Here is a 17339-nt window from a genome sequence, read left to right on the forward strand (position 1 = left end):
TTTTTCTCTCAGAAAACAGAGGTAGAGGACAACACTCTAGAAACCCAGTACGGGAGCCATAAGTCTAGATATGGTATTGTTTGCCCATTCTGTGGCTTCAAACCAGTTACCTTACACTTATGATTTTCAGAATACAACAATAAAATATAGTATTATCTTTTCCTACAGTAAAATGAAATTATTTATTTGTATTATCTATCTTGTATAGATGCTCAATAAATATCCTACATCCTATCATTTGGGTGAATGAAGACTCTTGGTCAATGTAACAAAAGTTCTGAAAACATTTCTTGGGGCTTGTATTATTATAGAATCCAAAATTTAATGTAAGCTTACAAATGCCTTATGGAAAAGTAATTTTTTTTTTTACACATTCTATGGAACATTTTCTAAAGAAATATACTTCTTGTGAGTCTTTTGTTACCTTGTTTTATTTGTTTCTGTGTACTGTTTTGTCCTTAGAGACTTAAAGTTCTTCTGAGTTAAATGAATTAAGAGTATTAGTGGGCAAACATTCTACACTTACCCAAGTTCTTGTTTTATAATGCACGTCTGTGATTATTTCAGAACAAAGATATTCCTTGGCTCATCTGTCCAGAATTAAGATCATATGGTGCAGCTATAAATGCACAAAGAGGGTATTTTGAGAGGCTCAGTGTTGCAACCTCTTCTTTCTAACTTTGTATGGGCCTAAGTGAAGTGTGAGTGGAATTTGCCATGTATCTGAAAGGGACAAAGAGGTGTACTGTACCTACTACATGAAAATGGATATGACTGAATTTAACAACTTAATTATCTGTGTCAAGGGATAATCAATTTGGAAACTACTTTATTTCTTAAGATATCATTGCATAGTTTATTACTGTTCTTGGTGTTCTCTTTTGGGACTTCTTGTATCAATTTCTGATCACAACAGTCAGTACACAATATAGTCAAATATGAAGAGCTGTTTATAAAAGCATCAAATAAAATTGAAGAGTGAGTTGTCCATGCTCAAAATAATTAATTCTTTTTTGTTTTATTTTATTTTATTGAGAAACAAATAACAATAAGACAGTTTCAAAACTGATTAATAGAACAGTTTCAATAATTAATACTTTGTACATTATTATCGTCTTGGTGGTTATCCATAGTACAAGAAGCAGACAGGATATCCTGTCCAAACACTATTAGTACAAATCTTTCTTCTCATTGAATTAAGCAAAAGTAGCTGTATATATATCCTAACTATTCTGCATAATATTATTTCTTTTCCTTCTTATTAGAGGCAATTCTTACCATCTAATATATAGCTCAATGGTATTAGATCGATGTCTAGACAAATTCAGGGATGTGGAAAATGGAGGTTAGACAGTGTCAAGGATCCAGTGTTTTGCATTTTGACTCTTAAAAAGATAAAACAATAAAATTATTTTATAGATTTCATAATGGAATAAAAATAGTCACACAAGATCCTCTCTTGTCATGGTAATTTTTTTTAATATCCTGGGGGCATATTCAATCTTGATAGCGAGCCAAGAGACAAATCCTGAATCCTACCTACAAGAGGTTTCTTGTTGTTACTGTTGTTGTACCCTTTCAGTCTCTGAAACTCTTAGTAAGTTAAACTCCTGCTAAATCAGAGAGAAAATAGATGATAGTTAATAAAGCACTTGAGACCGTGTCTAACCTCCATTTTCCACATCCTTGAATTTTTCTAGACATTGATCTAATGCCATTGAGATGTATATTAGATGATAAGAATTGCCTCTAAAAAGAAGGAAAAGAAATAATAATATACAAATCATGACAATTTTCCTTTCATAGAAATATTGGTATACGTACTACATAGTAGCAAGTTAAAATATATCACACATCCATTGTGATTTTTCAAGGTTTTCACTTTAAAAACTCATGAACAGTTCAAGTTCCAGAAATGTTTAGATTTAATTTATCTTTTGCCTTACAGTGGAGCAAATCCTGTTTCTTGGACCAAATGACTAGGCCTTAAAGAAAATCTGTTTCTAACAAACATTCGTTTTTGGAACTAGTCCCAGCAAATAAGCTTTGCTTTTATATCATGCAAAGTCTAACTTGTTTCATTGGGGAAAGCGGACATAAGCGATTATCCATAGAATCCAAAAGCTCATGGCCCCACATGTTAGCAAACAGCAGAATGAACAGAATGATCATAATAAACAGTCTTTGCTAAACCTTCACCACAGATTGCACTTTCTATCTCTCCCACCATTATGAATTAACAGGCAACAGCACCACCCTAATTTAAATCCACAGCTGTACCAAGTCTGTGTCTGTAACTGTTGTGGAAAATATAACCTCTTTACCTAAACTCATCATCGAGAAGTGCCATCACAGTCCTGCAGTGAGCCTTTTACTGAAGTAAAATACTGCATTTGTTTTCTTACCTAAAATATAAAGACATAAACACACCTCATAGGGTTGAGAGATCCAAGTGCAGAACTGTAGAATGACGTCTGACACCTAGTAAGTGCTTAATTTATTCTACTCTTTCTTTGTCTTCTACTATCTTTCTCCTTATTCCTTCTCCTTTAATATTAATGTTATTTGAATTCCCTCAATTAAATTATTTTTATACTCAATCTTGGTGATGTTTATCCTGAAATCCTGTTTCCTTCCCTTATTCACAGTAAAGTTCTTTTTTTTAATTCACAGAGAAAACAGAAATTCAGAATAAAATTTCTTTGTATTCCCACCACCATATCTCGTCATTCTACTGATATCTGTGCCTCTATACTCTGTCTTGTTTTTTTCTGTTATGGATTATTTTCCTATTCTTTTATAAGGTCAACTTTTATAATTTTGCATTAGATTTAACCTATATGTCATATCTCATACTCTAGTTTATCAGTCCAGAAACAACTATCCTCTCTCTCACTCCTTCCTTCCCTTCCCCTTTCTATCCCTCCCTCTCTCTCCCTTTCCCTTTCTCCCTCACTTCCCTCCCTCCCTTCCGCCCTCCTTTCTTCCCTCTTCCTTTGCTCTTCCTTCTCCCTCCTCTCTGTCATTACATTTTTTCTTCTACCATATTATCCCCATTAACATGGTAGCATATTTCTCCTATTTAAATAAGAAAAAATTTCCCTTTGTTATACAACCTTCAACAGTTAACACTTCATTAATCAGTTTCCCTCTATACAATAAAATCTTGCAAAAAGTTATATAATCTTTGTATTAACTTCACCCTCTCCCATTCCTTCTTATACCTATTCCAAAGGATTTTACACCCTATTGTTCTATGTAATTACTCTTCTCAAATTTACCAGTAACCTCCACATCTCCCAATCTAGCGTCTGGTCCTCTGTCCCCCTCTTAGTTGACATAACTGTGAGGATTAATGCAGTTTTCCAACTTGTTCTTTTTTTTAAATTATTTAAGACCTTTATTAACAGGTGCTGGCAGTTTGTTGACTTTTTTGAAAAAATCAAGTTGTGAACTTTTATTACAAATTAAAAATGAAGTTCTTAAAAATCTCAACTTGACCAGATATGAAACAATTTAAAAACCTTTAAAGGTGTATTGAGAAAAACCAGGCTTTTTTAAAAAACACGTTTGTCATTACCAAAAAGAGACTTCTTTAGGTAAAAATAATAAAAACCCCATGCTGCATAGATAATGCAGATAGTTCTAGTTATCTGGTCAACGGGCAAAAAGCAAGCACTTAAGGTCTTCAGTTCCAATCTTTTGTTCATTTCTTATTGCTGGAATTTCCTATTCGTTTGTTTCTTGCTGGATGACTAAACCGGATGATGGTAGAGATGTTAAGCCGGCATTTACTCAGCCCTGCCCTGCTCAGCCTGGGGAGCGGAGGCATTCTCAGCTGGTGGATCGGCTGCTTTTATCTCTTTGCCATATTGTGGTTTAGGGTTTTCTGGGCGTCTGCGTGGGTAATTGAAGTTGCGACGGTACCGACGTTGAGGTGGCTGCTGACCTTGGGTCTCATCTCCTTGATTTTCCTTATCTTCTTCATTGCCATCCTCTCTAGGCTGTCTTTGGCGAGGAGGGCCCCTGCGGAATCGTGGTCTATAACCTCGATACATATTCTGTCTCACTTGTCTACCTTGTTCTCCTGCACCCTGGTTGTCAGCCCCCTCCATCACTTCTCCTTGCACAGGAGGGTTGGAATACTGTGGTGGACGCCCCCAGGGTCTCCACATGTTGTAACGTGGGAACCTTCGCCTGCGGCAGGGCCGTCGTGGCTGGGCCTGGCCTTCGGGAGCGCTCTCCATCCCTCATTCTTTTCCCCACTCTCACTATTCTGGTAATTCTGCTGGTAATTGCGTGGAGGACCCCTACGACGTGGACAGCGTCTATAATGGTTACGGTCTGCTGCGTATTTACTGCCTTGAACTGGAGCTCCACCAGGGCCTGTGACACTTGCTGCCTCGCACCCTTTTCTCCTTCAACAACATGAACTTCACAGTCTCTCCATCTCCTACACTGCGAAGGTACTTCCTGGGGTTATTCTTCTTTATGGCAGTCTGGTGAACAAATACATCTTCCTTGGTGTCATTCCTGTTGATGAAGCCATATCCGTTTCTTACATTAAACCATTTTACTGTTCCCAAAACCTTCGTTGCGATGACCTTCTTGTCCCCGCCGGCAGGCGCCGCTGATGTGAGGCCGCCCGGGCCACCGCTCCCTGCGCTGCTGCCCGTGGTGCCGGGCTTGGTGTCAGCAGTGCTGAGGGCGGGGGCGGCGGGGGGGGTGCGGTGGGCGGCTGCTGGGTCTCGGCCTCGCTGCTCATGGTTGCGGTGATGGTGACTGGGGCCGGCTGCGGCAGCTGCGGCTCCTCCCGGTGTATGATGGTAACTAGGCTGGCGGCCGCTGTGGGGCTGCTCAGGGCTCTCTGGGGTCCGCTCTCCGCTCCCACTACCGATCGAACTCCCAACTTGTTCTTAAAAGCACATATTTGTCATCTCCCTTTAGACTTTTGTAGGCAAGAAGACTTTGTTCCTGAACTCTACTCTTTTCTCTATATACCTTTCTCCTCTTGATTACCACTCGTCTTCACATCTTAATGACCTCTAAACTTACCTAACATAGACCTGTTTCCTAAAGTCCAGACTCATATTTGCACTTGCTTCCCTAGTGTCTCCACTTGGAAAAAAAGCAATTAATCACTTTCAGTTAGTAAGTTCAAAACTGAAATGTTCATACCTCTTCCCTAAATATTGTATATCCACAGCCTTCTCCATTTCCATATATTGTAACCTATTCTCCTAGCTGCCTACATCAACATCTTTGCATGTATCCTTGCCTCATCTCTTCTTCTAACATTTCACATCTAATGCATCACCAAATTTTGCCTCTCTTTTAAACATATATATTCCCAAACCAACTCAGTTCTCATCATGCCCACTCTTACCTTCTGAGTCTGCCCTCTCACATGAGGGTAATTGTCAGAGCCTAATTATTCACTCTGCTTCCATCCTTCTACCTCTCCACTTTGTATTCTACATAATAATTGTCTTAGTTACTTTTCTTATTCCTGAGACAAAATACCCAACACCCATTAAAGAAGGAGAGGCTTATTTTTGGCTCACAGATTTTAGAGGTTTCAGTCCATCATTGTCTGGCTCCAGGGCATAGTGACATTGCAGAGGAGCATCACAAAGGAGAAATGGCAAAACCAGGAGGTTCCAGTTAAAAAGCAGTGATGTCCTTTCCTTCTCTTATATCCTATCCAGGCTATGCATGCTTAGAGCAGGTAGCATTCTCACATAGAGGAGGAAAGCCTCAGCCCTAGCAACCTTAGTCCTAGCATGCTGAGGTTACCATGAATTAACCTCAGCATCACTTCCTTTATCCCAGCATCACACCACACCCTAGATCAGGCTACCTCTGAGAAGTCCCAGCTATGAACTCCTGAGGCTCAGGGAGGACATCTAGATACAAACCACAAGAGTTACCCTTTTCAAATGCAAGCTAGACCATGTAGTACCACTTGTGTTCCAATTCTTCCAGTTGATTTTTCAGAAATTCTTAATATGCAGTATCAGGCCCTCTACAACATGACCACAATCTATGGCCACACCTTCCTAATACTCAAAGCTCCCTACTTGCCAGAAACTGTGCTCTCTTGTCATTGGCTGTCTTTGTGTTCCTTCATCACATCATGGCAGGCTCTACTCTGGCACCTTTGCACTAGTTGCTCGTTCTCTTGGGACTCCTATATGCTACTGCTTATTTCTTTACTGTCTTCAGGTCTCTGTTCAGATATCACATTATCAAAGAGGCTTCCTTCACTACTTATCTTTTTAAATAGAAGCATTTTATCACTATCTTTTTTCTATCTTCCATTATCCATTATTTATATATCTGTATATCCATAATTTATATGGCACATGCCAGTGAGCCAAGTCATGTTGAATGTGCATTGGTTGACTGCAGTGTTTATTTTCAGTACAGATCTTGCCCTGTATCTGTGGGCTCTACAGTCATGATGTAAACAGATGTAAAAGGAAAATACTAAACAAAAGTTACATCTGTTCAGAACATGTACAGACATATTTTTCCTGTGATTATTCTTTAAATAATACAAAATACCAACTATTTCCATAGCATTTACATCATATTAGGTATTATAAGTAACCAAAAATGATTTAAAGTACGTAGGATGATGTGAATAAGTTATACGTAAATTCTGTCGTTTTAGGTAAGGAACTTGAGCATCTGTGAATTTTGATATCTGAAGAGTATTCTGGAACTAAAGTCACATAGGTTCTGAGGAACAATGGCACTGTTTGTGTCTGCACACTAGAATAAAATTATTTGAAGGCAAGATTTCAGTTTTGTTTCAGTTTTATTGACTATGTATATATTTGTATATTATCTCTCTCTATTAGATGTCAGCTTCTTGAGGACAGAATCTTTATTGTTTGTTCAGTGTTTTATCTTCAGTGCCAGGAACAGTGTGTAGCATAGGCTGGGTGCTTAGTAAATATTTGCTGAAAGAACTAATCAGTTCAGGCTTTGAAGCACCTTCTAAGAATAATATTTAAAACTTAATGTGATGGATAAGTATCCAAGTATTATAGAAGAAGAATATATTGATAAGTTGCCTATACTTAGATTATTTCACTCTACTTGTTGATTTGAAAACACTGATTTGTCCAAAGAGAGTTAAAATTGTGAAAACTGGAGATTTTGCTGCTGCAAATATTGCCCTATGTGAAGCAGTGATTTCATTCAGACTTGTGTTAAGCAAATGTAGGGCAGCCATTGATTCTTTTCTTGTGTGTTTAGATTTGCTTCTAGAGAACACTATGAATATTTTATGTATTTATTTTATATTTTATGAATTTAAGACAGGGTCTACAGGGTATATGGGGTCTCGCTACATAGAGTGGACTCAGTGATTCTTGGGTTTTCAACCTCCCAATCGCTGAGATTACAGGCATGCGCCACCATGCCCAGTCTCAATCAATGTCTCAGCACACCCAGGAAGCGGGGCCAACACAGCACACTAGGTATGGAGTTCATGTCCATTCACCTGCCTAAGCAGGTGCTTTAGTCTGCTGAGCTATCTGGCTGGCCCTGAATATTTTAGATATACACTAATTTCCACTAAGATTTGCATACCAACTGTGTTTTTCTTAATGACCTCTATGTTGGTGGTGGCTGTCATGTGAGTGTATAACATAGCAAAGAGCAGTGTAGAGGTTTGGTATTCTGTTCACTCACACATACACACTTACAACTAATAAAGAACTGTAAATTGGGTCATTCTTACAGAGTATGTTTAAAGAAATGTATTTACATCTATTTCCTAGATTAATTCAAAGTATGCTAATGCCTTTGTGTGAGTTTTAATGACATGATTTATAATTATTGTCTCAACTGTTTACAGATACATTTATGTTATTGGGGGATTCCAGAAAAGTTTGTTCACAGGTGCTTTTTTATATGTGTTTTTTATTTTATAATAAAATGAAATGAAACTGACAGTCTAGAAATTTTATATATTTACTTGCACATCAATAGTGATAATGCTAAGCAACAGCTCCCCACTAGCTGAGGTTTTACTTCCTGTGGTTTCAAGTTATTTTCAGTCAAATGAAATCTGAAAATATTAAATGGAATTGTCTGAAATAAAACAAGTTTTAAATCTATCAAATATGTGATTATAATACACTATTTTATTATGTTTAAATTGTTCACCATGCTTAATTTGTAAATTAAAATTGATTACGTATGTAAAGAAAAGAAAATAGAAGTATTCAATAGAGATTAGTATTGTTTGAAGTTCCACTTACCTAAAGAAAACTCTGAAATATATTCCCCATGAATGTGGGAGATCATTTTTTTTTACTAATTTTGATGTGAAAGAAATAGCAATGAGACAATTTCAAAACAGGTTAGTAGGACAGTTACAATAATTAGTACATTGCATATTGTTGTTCATAGTGGTTGTTCAGAGTACAAGATGCAGGCATGATGTCCTATCTAAACACTATTAGTACAAATCTTTCTTCTCTTTGAGCTATGAGAAAGCAGCTGTATATCTATCCTATTTTGTATATATTTCACTACAAAATTGTCCTCCATTTATATCCCCCTTTTTTGTTTAGTTTTGTCAGAGATGAGTATTCCATTGCCATTCAAATATTGTAGGTGCTTGAATTCAGCAAAATAACCCCTCTTATGTCCTGATGGGATGCCATTCTATGTGCTAACTTGTGTTTTGATCCTGTGCTGTGTGAACATATTTCTAGGTGTAAGATGTATGTTTTATTTTTAAAAGTTGCGTATTTTTCTGTTATGTGTATGTATCATAATTTGCTACCAGTCCTCTGTTGATGAATTATTTCCATTATTGTTGTTGTGAATCAATTCTGTAATGGATCTCTGCATGTGTGCATGATGATAATTTGATTTGCATGCTTTAAAAGTTTGTTTTGCAATGTCATTATCTTATACTCCTTGATATAAAAAACTGTTACACATATTTCATGCCTATTGTGTTTCTAAATTATTTTAAATCTCAGTGTAGTGACATCGAATAAATGAAATTTTACTCTACACTTTGCCAAGATGCCAAAAGGATAGTCAAAGAGAATGAAAGTGCTCATTAACAGATAGAACTGTTTAAGTTAAATATCAAGTTGTTGAATATTTTCACCTAAATACACCAATTTAATCTTCTTGACATTTTTGTTATATTTGATGCAGACAATAAAAACTTTGGAATAAGCTATACTTTCTGCATCCATGCATATTCAGGGCTGAAAGTGAAAGAAGAGTATGACAAGTTTGCATGTAGAACTTACCACCCACACACTTCTTTCCTTTCTGATTCTGACACTTCAGCCTTTGAAATAGTTCCCATGAGCAATACTGAGATTCAGACTATTTAGATCTAAAGGAAAAAACACAAGATCTTCTGCTGCTTATTTCTAGCACCTGGAAACCTCTTTTTAAAAGGCTGCTGAAATGGAAATCATGTTGTTATTTGTTATGCACGCAGGAGATATCCTGATGTACTTAGGGAGGAGAAGTTGTTTAACCATAGGAAAGACAGGGTTGAAGGAGAGAATCCCAGCCCCATTAGTAAAGTGACCTATTTCCAATATAATTTTATCAACTTACATGTAGATTGTATGCCATTTTCATGCAGAAGTGTCACATTGCTTTCTCAACATTTAGAAGATACCAGACAAGATAGGAAAAGAGACTTCTTTGTTAAAGACAAAGATCTATGATTGCTATCCAGGGAGGGCTTATTAGTAATTGTTAAAACAGATTGGATCCTTGTAACATTGTTTCGTTTTGCACCACATAGAAACAGTCTAAACCCACAGATATTCCTTTCCTAGTTTCCCAAAACTCACTAGAATAGCTGTAAGATTTTCCCGTCATGTATCAAAGAATCAATATAATGAAAGGCCTTACAGGTCAACCACTCTCCCCAAAATAGGGCTGCACTTCCCTTTCAGAGTGAGACACTGTCTGTGTCTCTGTCTCTCTGGTTTTTTCTCGCTCTCTGACTTTCTCTCTCTCTTTCTTTTTCTCTCCCTCCCTCTGCCCTTCCTTCTCTCTCTGTCTCTCAGAATTCTATGCCTTCCCAAAGGCATGTGACCCTAGATAAATCAGTATCATTTTTCCTGTATCTTTACTATTTCCTGTACTATTTGATTTTTTTTTTTCTTTCTCCTGGCATATAGACACTTTAGGACTCCCCATTCTAAAACATCCTTTCTGAAACTCTAATTCTTGCTTTGACTTTAACAGATTTGTTCCTTTGATGCTGGAGAACCAACTTTACCTTGGCCTTTCAATTTTTCTTTGACTTCCTATTCTTCAGCTCTCTTCATTGTGTTCAGTGCCCTTATGACCATCACTCAACTCCTCTTGCTCGGGTCAACAGTGACCTGTAAGGAAAACCCATTGTTACCTTCAGGCCTTGCATGATTTTTTCTTTCTGCAACATGAGATCATGTTTCTCTGGAATTTTTCTTTTGATTTTTCCTCTTCATGTCTTCCTTGTTCCTAGTTTCTAGCCTGCATGTTGTCTTCTATTTTCTAGATTCTTAAACCTATGCTGTGGCTTCTGTTACTATCATGTTGGACAGTTTCTCCCCTAAGAGCCAGACATATAAACCCAGCAGGCTACTATACACTTGTCTGTCACAAATGGCAATTCATACTCCAAATAGCCAACATGGCATCATTGTCCTTATCTCTGTAAAAGAACAGATTGACCTCCCTTCTCACCATGAGACAATAACATTTTCATGTCCTGGGATTAAACAAGCTCCAGCAAAATTAATAAAAGATAGATACAATTTGCTTGCAGTAGGGGTTCTACCAGAATATGTGGGCTTGAAACCCAGGTCATTACTTGTAAGAGTTATGATTTGTGGCAAAAAAGTTATTTTTTTCTGCCTGTCAGTTTCCTCATCTATAAAATAGTGGGAATGTAGAACATACCAGTACGGCTCTTGGGAGGATTCAAAAATATAGTATATGTGGAGCATTTACCGTAGTAAGTGTATTGAGTTAATGTTTGATATTATTTGCTGTTATTGTCTGTAGAATGACATGTTCACTTAGGGGAAATATACCACAGCCTATAATTCTTAGAAGACTACAAGGATGCCATCATGAATACATTGTCATATTTTTGTTTTATTAAGTCAAATATATAATATGATATAAACTTCAAAAGCACAGTCATTTAACAGCACAAAATGATCCATAGAGCCACGGTCTACCCTCCTCACTCAGTGTCTATCACTGAAGGAGAACAGTTCCAACAAAAATGGTCCCCAAGCCATCCATTTCAAGCATAACCCCACAGTTGGGGAGAGCCAATCTGGAGTGCAGTGCTGACCCAGCTGCTGTTGGGAGACCTTGGTCTGCATGCTATCTGTGTGCTTATTGAAGGGAGTTCAGGGCAGGGTTTCCCCTACAGAGGGCACGAGCTACCACTGCATGGCAAAGGCAAACCACTGTGCATGGAATCTACCACACCAAACCAGTGCTGTGCTCACATGAAGAAACTCCACTAAGATGTCTTTTCACTTAGTAATGAAAATGTTCTTCTATCTCATAGTCTTAGGTTGAACAAAATTATTGGTTTCAAATTGAGTCTGCCCCTTACCTTCCCTCTCTCATTACTGCTTTGATGCATTTTTATTTTTCTCAATGTAATGGTCTTGTTGTTTGTTTGTTTTTTGTCATTACTAAGGGTCGAGCCCCAGGGCCTCACACATGCTAGGAAAATGATCTATCACTGAGCTACATCCCCAGCCCCATCAATTACATTTTATTTGTAGAAAATTTGTAAAATATAAAACGAACTCATAGAAAAGATTCCTAACCAAATAAAATCAGTATTAATATTATATTATAGATTCTAAGAGTGACTAGTTTGTATTTTCTCTCTCTCTCTCTCTCTCTCTCTCTCTCTCTCTCTCTCATCCACCCCCCTCATATTCTGGTGTACTTATATAAAGATATATGACTATTTAGAATAATTATGTAGACCATTTTTAAGGGTCACTTTTTTCATTATCATGAATATTACCTCATATATTAAAGTGTCCTTAATCGAGCCAGCAAGATAGCTCAGTGGACTAAGCTTCTGCTTAGGCAAGCACAGGGACTGGGGTTTGATCTCCAGTACCACATGACACGCTGGCCACATCCCCAAAGATGCTGAGTCTGTGTCTGAGTCCAGGCCTGGTGGAGCACAACTATAATCCCAGCTCTGGGGAGGCTGAAAATGGGAAGATCACTATGATTCCAACCTGCATAGTGAGACTCTGTACCAAATACATAAAATAAAAAATAAATAAATAAATAAAAGTAAAATAAAGTGTCCTTAATCATCATTTGAGTGACTGAACACAACAGTGGTGTTTTCTGTTTAATTTTGTTTTTATGAACTAGAAATTGTTCACTTCCAGCTGTGTGTAACATTCATGTCTGAATAAGGCATTTGAATCATTGAAAAAATGTGTTAAGAGACTAAATAGTTAATAACAACCTTTCGCTCACAGGTTATACAACAGGAATGATTCACATATTCCCACAGTTGCCTTAGGAGATACGTAGGGAAGGGATTATAATTGTGTCTTTATGGATAAGTAAATAGTTGCTCATAGAGATCACATGATTTTCCAAAGGACACACAGGCAGTAAATATGAGGAACTATTGAAATTTGAAATCAAGCTGAGTCCAAAGCAGTGATCTTTCTAGTACATTTTGCCATGTCTAAGCCTCTCCACTTTATTTCAGTGCTTTGTGCTAATTCCTCTTACTCAGGTAACACCTTCCTGCACATTTTTAAAAAATAGTACCTCAAAAGACTACAGACTTCTCCTCGCTTTCTTCATTAGCAGAAAACTGGGTATGGCTGTATCCCAACAATAGCACTCCTTTCTTTCAGAAATGCAAATGCACCTTGTATTATACCTAGAAGAACTATTTTTGGTTGTTAGATCTTAGTTGACAATGTTTATGTAGTGATTTAGAAACTTGTGCTTCCGTTGAACTAGAAGATACTCATGTTTTTGTTGAGTAGTTTAGGGAGTATAGACTGGTGACAGTGAACCTTTTAGAGCTTTCAGTGACACAAACAGCCCACTGGAGCACACATGCCATAGGATCAGCAGCACTGGCATAGACTATTGTCATTCAGAGTTTGAACAACTTGATTTCAGAAAGTGAATAAGCAGAGTAAAAACTTCAGCAGGCATAACAGGATCATATGACAGAACCTCCCTATCAAAACATTTTAGAAATAGAGATTCGTGGTAAAATAACGAGACAATGGAACTAAATTCTTCTCACCTAATTACCTGGGCAACAGATGATCATGTGTCTTCCATATCAGCTAAAAACTTATTTGATGGTATTATTTTTCTCATTTTTTTCTTTTCACAGTAGATTGCCATTCTTTTTCATCCAAAAATAGCACCATTTTCTGATCTGTTTTATCCTGTTAGCTATTTAAAAAGTGGTCAGGCACATACTCTAACCACTTGTTTTACCTTAAAGTTAAAGAGTGATTTTCTTTCAGGAATTAAATGTTATTATGTCTCAACTAAACTGTTTTCCTCTAATGAGCACTGATGGAATAATGCACTAAAACATTATCAACTGAAAAATAATCTATTTATATTATTCATTAATGGGAATGAAATATTTTATATTATCCCTTTGATTAGAATTAATGCCTGGGGATTAACTACAGTGTGCTCAATACTTAGTGTACGTTTCAGAAGGTTCCAGGCAAAAAAGTATATTATAGATATACAGATTGCAAACAGTTTTGAAGCAAATTTATTTTTCCCTGAGTCTGCTTAAGAGGCACAGGTATCAGCTCAACTACTGTCCCCTCAAACCAGTCAGGAATTGTACTAATAACTGCAAGTAACAATAATGGCTGTTCGGTGCACAGGGATGAAACTGACTTAATTACATAGTCAGATCAAGAATAACTTGAGCTCATAGAAGCCATGGCTTGAATGGGATGGCAGGCAGGTGCAGAATCACCATGACAATTAAAGGAACATTGACACAGGTTTCCAGGCCTCACAGGACCGGGAGAGTTAGCCTGGCTTTGTTCCTTATAATTAGTTATGAATGAAGCAATTTTAGGTTTAAGTGAGACCAAGAACTTGCCTTGGGGTGATCTCTGGAAACTAAGATAGGATTTACTCTCCAAGGTTACCAGGCTGTGAAGGGACTAAAGGAACAAATGCTAGTAGGGCAGTAAGAATCTTCTTTGCTTCAAACAGAGAGCTTGGCTATGTTCTTACTTCCAGAAAGCTTCTGGGAACTAGCATGCCCTTGAGTGTCAAGGTCAGTGTACACTGAGTTTAAAAATGGCATAATAATAAAAGAATGGAATAGTGGGAAGAAGGTGGGAAAGAGGAATCTCTTGCTTGCCCTTTACCTTTCTTGGACTCGTCTGAGTCAAGTGACACGTTATATACTGTATTATCTGAATACTTTGAGCCAGTGCATTGTTGGCTAGTAGTACAGAAAAATCCAGATCTAGTTCTGTCTCCATCTCTGTTTCTGTCTCTCTCTGTATCTTTCTCTCTCTTTCTTTTTCTCTCACTCTTTCTCCCCTCTCCTTTCCTCACCCTCCACTCTCTTTATCTTTCTCTCCCTATTTCTTGGTCCTTCTGCCACTGTTTCTTTTAAAAGAGGTAAACTCGTTTTTCTTGGCCCTATGTGGGAAATCCTCCTGGCATTTTCTGACTGCCAAGTGTTCTATAACCAGCCATCTGTGGAAGAATTATTTTCTTAAGTTAATTCTTTAATTTATTTGTTCTTTCTTTCTCTCCCTCCTTCATCCTCCTCCTGCCTCTGCCTCTCTCTGTCTCTCTGTCTCTCTGTCTGTCTCTCTGTCTGTCTCTCTCTCTCTCTCTCTCTCTCTCTCTCTCTCAAAATAGAATAATGGTTTAAAAATTAATAGCATTTCATCTCTCTTGTAGCAATTTCATTTTTTTCACTTGAACTTTATTGTTTGCTTTTCTGAATATTTTCTTATAAAATCCTTGAAATGAGATCAGTTTCACTGAAACAAAGGAGTTATATATCTTATGGAGAACTATAGTTACCTAAATAGCATTGCGGACCTAACTAATAATTTGGAACAACTTTCAGGTTTTTAGGGCTCCGTGTACTCAAAGAAAAATGAAAAGTGGACTTTCCCATTACTTCCTCAATGGTTTCTAGCCAAACTTTCCTCCCAATCTGGATAGGGAGCTCTGTGGCATAGCAATGTTCAGATTTCAGTGCATCAATCAAACAGATTGTTCTTGTAGTGGTTACTTCCTGGGGAATTCGCCAGCTGGGATATTGTACCACTGAGCCAAAATAGGCCACTGGAACAGCCATACTCTTTACTTATTCATTTATGGAGTCATTTAAGAAGATGCTCTAGCAGCAGCTGCCTGTTTGTAAGAGCAGCCTTGGGGGTGTGCTAAATGAGATCTAAATTAGCCTACTGGATGATCAGATGACAAAAAATACCAAAGAGACAGGTGAATCATAGAAGAAGATGCTGTGGAATGTTCTATAGGGCTTCCCCACTGTGAATTTGGAGTGACTGAAATTTTAGTTGAAATGATCCTGAGTGAAGCATAGAGTATTGAAAATGTAAACCAGAGTGCCCACACCAACCTTACCACATGTCACAATTAGTGCTGTCTATCACAGGAAGCTCAGAAAATACAGTCTTCCTAGTCACCTAAGTAAAATATAATTATGAAGGTACGTTCTTGATGTGAACACTATGTTGTACCATATAAAACTCGAAAGATAACTACTTGTGAGGTATTTTGTACTATTGATAACTTCTCTTCTTTGTCTTCTTTTCCATTGGTTCAGAGTCTAACCTCTGGTGGTAGAGGAGTACTAATCTTTTGTAAGCTGGAACTCTGAATAAAGCATAGGTAGTTTATAATAATAAACTAAGTAAGGCTTTGTGTTGGACAACCAAAAAAGGAAATACAAAAACCTAGAGCCTTTCAAAGCAAAGGAACATCCCAACTTCACAATAGTCAACTGGCTGGTGATAGCAACCAGCAGCTATGGTAGGCAACAGAGCCTCAGAAGCACAGTTGAAACCTTCTTTGGGCCTAGAGAGAGGTACCTTCCTTCTTAATGCTTACCATTGGCATACTGCACTTTTTAAAATTGCAGAATAGATTAGGAACAATTAGCAAATGCAAACCTGAAGGAGCTCTTGCTGCTTTTAGTATTTAGGAGCAACTTTTAAACAGAACCAAAACACACTTTTCTGAGTCAGATGTGCCCTTTTACCTGAAACATTTTATTCCTCTGCCATGGTGTATGTTTCATCTCATTTAAAAATGGAGCTTTTTTAAATGGTTTAAGTGGGACTAAGGAGAGTCACATGGAGAGAAAACATTCTCTCAGGCTTTTACAGAGAGCACACTGGCCAAGTAATGGCTGTGACTCATCCACATGGCTCACACTGGCAAAGGTTCTACAATCTGAGGTACAGGATCTCAGAATAAATCCTGAGAGGATTTCACTGACCTTATCAGAGCCAAAAAGTACAACTCTTGTTGCACAGGTCCTGCTTTACCTTGGTCTTAACCACCCAGCAGAAAAGTATAAAAACAAAGTATAAGAAGTAAACCTATGGTGTTATGTTGAGCTGTAGGAGACTCAGGTCAACAATTTCTGACATTTCCAGTGAAACGGAAGATCCAATACTATTATGGAGCTCTGAAGTACTTTAGAATATTTTGCTGAGTTACACACCCATAATATTTAAATGATGGAACTTAACAAAAAAAAGGGGATACAGATGAATGTCCATTTTGTATCTGTGTATTCAAAGTGGTTAGGATAGATATATAGTTACATTCTCTTAATGAGTAGAGGGATTTGTTCTAATGGTGTTTGTAAATAGGATATCATGTCCGCATCTTGTATAGCAAATAACCTCTAGGAAGAATGTATGCAATGTGTTAACTATTGAAACTGTCCTACCAATTTGGTTTGAAACTGTCTCATTGCTATTTGTTTCTCAATAAAATTATGGAAAAAATGAAGCTTTTGTGGACATAGATTCAGTATGTATTACTGCTTGCAGCATTTATTATCAGATGCTTTTTAGGAAGCATTATTTAATAAACTGACTTTCTCATGCTGAACAATGTGTATTAAAATGATAGCAGAAGCATATTCGAAAGTCATCTTTTAACTGACACAGCAAGAATATGGAATCATATTGACTTCTGCAGAGACAGTTTAATCATTCATTGTTAACGGGAAACATTCACATTTTACTGTGCTGTCATAAACTATCGCTATACTCTTTCTT

At 37.4% G+C, this 17339-nt stretch overlaps 1 protein-coding gene and 1 pseudogene across 6 annotated transcripts in view; one reads left to right on the forward strand and one right to left on the reverse strand.

Moving 5' to 3' along the window:
- Positions 1–17339, forward strand: part of Fgf13 (fibroblast growth factor 13) — a 675218-nt gene that overhangs the window by 624790 nt on the left and 33089 nt on the right. The window lies entirely within an intron of this gene.
- On the reverse strand, positions 3393–4826 carry LOC105743258 (annotated as a pseudogene). The gene has a single exon (XR_001117252.2). The product of XR_001117252.2 is annotated as a nuclease-sensitive element-binding protein 1-like (transcript).

The sequence above is a fragment of the Octodon degus genome, unplaced genomic scaffold (assembly GCF_000260255.1).
Source record: "Octodon degus isolate 3935 unplaced genomic scaffold, OctDeg1.0 scaffold00110, whole genome shotgun sequence".
NCBI classification, from domain to species: Eukaryota; Metazoa; Chordata; class Mammalia; order Rodentia; family Octodontidae; genus Octodon; species Octodon degus.